The sequence below is a fragment of the Glossina fuscipes genome, unplaced genomic scaffold (genome assembly GCF_014805625.2).
Source record: "Glossina fuscipes isolate IAEA_lab_2018 unplaced genomic scaffold, Yale_Gfus_2 28, whole genome shotgun sequence".
Classification (NCBI taxonomy): domain Eukaryota; kingdom Metazoa; phylum Arthropoda; class Insecta; order Diptera; family Glossinidae; genus Glossina; species Glossina fuscipes.
In genome coordinates, this window is record NW_023998423.1 from 11,444,348 (window position 1) to 11,448,320 (window position 3,973).

Below are 3,973 nucleotides of genomic sequence, written 5' to 3' on the forward strand. Positions count from 1 at the left end.
AATGTATATATTTTCCTCGGTCCCTGAAACTTCCTTCTGGACATTGCAAACGTTTTAATATACCCTTCATCCCTCGGCGATGAGTGTAAAAGACATTTCGATACTCGGTAACGATGGGTTGGAGTACCCAATTTTTGCACAGGTATTGTGGAATGTACGGGATATACTAAATATATCTTTAGAAATTCATGAATAGTGTGAACGCCTCCGAAAATAGGATTGGTCTTAGTTTTCCTTCCACGGTGGGTTTACCTTTTGATTCGTTTTCAGTATCAATCTGAGCGCGAGCGCCGATGAATAGGCACACAGTCATGTGCAATGTTTTGAACTGAACCACATCACTTTTCTAGAGCATTATGTTCGGCTTGAAATTTTTCCTCACTGCAATCCACGGGTCTCGTTCGAATATTAATACAATCCCTTTAAAGCTTTGCCGTTCGCTAGTAACACAAGTCCAAGTGCAATTAAAATTTTACAGCATTGGGATGATGGCTGCCATGGTCGAATATAACCTTAACTATTACCGAAAGTATGCTCCCAAGACGATTTTAGATTAGTTTAGCGCAAGTGCTAAACATACATACATTATAGGTATTCGGTATTCAGCTGGCCTGCGCCGTGACTTTTCACGTTGTAGATGCTCAATCGCATTCGCTCGCCGGGATTTTCCTGCGAATTAAAAGTAAATTTTGCCGCATATGTAGATGTCACTACGTTGAACATTGACGTAATGTGGTCTATTTTGTGCTGTATGTATGTGTGGGTGAGTTTTCCACAGATGTAAAAGGGACTTGTCCGCCAAGCAAATCCTTTATTACGATTACTCGACTTTCTAAGCGTTCGCATCCTTGCCTTTTAGGGTCCAAATACCGCTCAACATACTGCCGCGATTCATTGTTCTTTAGCCGGCTAACCTTTGAAAGAACCCATTAGCAATGGTGTTTTTCACCGTTCTTGATCCACTTTCACTTTCTCCTTTTTAGTACATAAATACTACTCCCTTCTTGCCACTCTTTTTAGCTAAAATTCCTCCTGACCACTATCGCGAACATGCGCATAGGGGAAATTTCGTACATGGCAGCTAGCCACATAATGAGAAAAAAAGTTACAATGGAATATATTATTCCAAGAATTAGGCAAAGCTACAAAACATAATATTTGGTCCGCGAATTATTCCCTAATCAAAAAAATAAAAAAGAAAATTTGTAATAAATCCAAGCTTTCGCAAATGTCTTGGTACCGTTGGTTGGTCATCATTGCATTATCGTTTCCGATGTCTGCACACGTTGAATGAATGCCTGCAGGATTGAAATACAATCTTGAATAAGTTGACATGAACGGTGAAAAACCGCTTAGAGTGAAGTGACATTTTGATCAAAACTTCTGCATTAAGAGCTTTTGAATTAAATTTTGCTTATGTGATTTTCTTGCATAATTTTTTCTTTGTAGGAATAAGAAATAAAAATGAAAATTATTTCGGTTTCAAACCAAGCCCATGAGCAACCGCATAGCCCAGCAGTTAAGAAAGGCGACTATCAAGTTGGCATACCTGGCTTCAATACCTAGTGCGACAGACTGTATCTTAATTGTGGTTGATTTGTGTGGTCGGTCGACAAAGCCATAACACTTATCGACTGGACCAATCCCCATTTCTCCTTTCCCCCTTATTTCTGACCATCATTGTTTCACAGGAATAGTGGAAATTTCCTGATTGATTGGACGTAAGAAAAAAAAAAAAAAAATAGAGAGAGGAAAACAATAAACGTCAAACAGTGCAATGAAACCTGTATCTTGGCTAATTATTCTCAAATGTGTTATAGACGCACCATTGACCTTAACGTACTGTCTGGATGATAAGCTTAGCAATTCCATATCACTTTAATAAAAATTTAGTCAAAGACGTTGTTAAATTTTTCGTATTTTCGCCGACTTATATGGTTCTTATAAGAATCGTGTGAACAGCTAGAGTAAGTGACTGAGTGCTTGCAGTTTTCATTACATCTTCCAAAGCTGACATGAAATGTAAACAGCTTAAGATGACACACTGACATTCACATAAACGTCTACTAACGAATTTTCTACTATGGCGTTTTCTTTTTGCATTTAATTTTAACTTATATCAAATATTTTTCAATCCCTTTATTTATTTGCTTTTCGTACGGTAAGAATGCTGTTTATCATTATTGTTAAATGTAACTGCGTATATGTGTTTGTGCTTTATTTCTTTTTCTTTTTCATTTTTTTTTTTGTGATTTTTATTTATTTCCTATTTCAAGGAACGACGCTAGTAGATATGAGGTTGTGCATGTGTGTATGTGTGTGTGTTTGTGTGTGAGCACGTGACAAATAACTAATGTGATTTATTGCATACTTTACACTCTTACAAGTAAACAGACAAGCAGACAGTGAAAGGCATATATATATATATATATATATATATATGTATATATATATGCACAAAAGTAAGCACAAACACATGCACACGGGCACATGTAGACATATTTACCCATACGAATACCGTTTGCTATAAAAATAACTGAGGGATAATGTGAAATGCCATATACACTTTGCCATTTATAGAGGGGCACACGCATACATATACGTGTGCTTACGTTGTTCGTACACATAAATATACAATTTAAAGCAAACAAACACGTAAGATCGATTACAAAATGTTAAACTATTGGTTGTAAAAGCAAAGAATTTTATATATAAATATGTATATATATATATATATACATACATACATCTACACTAGCCTACACGTGTCGTTATATGTACATGCTTATGCAATTCTTGGTTGCTTTTTATTATATCCTTAAGGTTTTTTTATTTGTCTCTTTTTAGATTTTTTTTCCTTTTTTTTTTTGTTATTTGTTTTGTTCTCCTTTCTTTTTCCTTATGTATATAAACGTTGCTCATCTTCTTTGAAGCTATGTTTACAGTTAAACAATTTCACACATGTTTATATAATATACTCTTGAACTACTAGACTTGTATGCATGCTTGCGTTGTATAGTACCCCGTGGCGCTATCTTCTCTACTACGTTACGTTGCAATTTCGAATTGATTTAAAATGATTAAATGAACTACTTTTGAGAGGAAGAAATAAATAAAAATTAAAAAAGAATTTGTTGCCTTTTTGCGTAATTCTAACTAAAACTTAACCAAATGCTTGTTTAGTTAGAAACGGGTTTTTTTCACAGCTCGCAAGGCTTTCGAAATAAAGATCGCTTCAAGCCGTTAAGGAAAACGAAAACAAAATAAAAAAAGTTTTAAGCGTATGATTGTGGCTCAAGAACTCAAGATTTCTCTTCCGCAATCTGTAAATGAAATGTGCTCCTGAAGATTAATTTTTTGTGCTTAGGTTAATCAAACGACGTGACATAAATATAGAAAAGTTTGAGTCATTTTTCGTTGTTCATAACCTGAAACCAATAGCATAGTCACTTGTGTTCAATAGTACTGTTGTTCAACTACCATAAAATTTGTACTTGTCTTTGTCTGTCATCGTTCCTGTCATTTTGCATCAAATCCCATATCCTAAAGCAAAAGTAACAACAACACTTTCCAATTGTCCATTAAAAATCGGTTAGCTTTTTAAGGCTTAGAAAATGTAAGTTATCTTGTCTTCTATGTTTTGCTCTCCGATTTAATCAAATTGATTATATATATATATATATTTGTAGGTCCTTTGCCCAATTTCTACAAAATTCTTCCATTTTTTGTATACTTTTCTTATATATTTTCGTTTATACCATTGCACTTTACTCTGACCTTCTGAAGAGTAGATCCTAATAATATAGTCAAACTTTTCAAGTTGCGATATGTATGCCTAAAAGTCGGAATACCAAAATAGCAGAAAAAAGATAACAAGATCGGTTTTTAATAGTTGTTGGGTAAAAGCACATGGTTAGTTATGCATTCGTGTCACTGTGGTCAGAATAAAATCTTCTAGACAGTACTAGGAAAT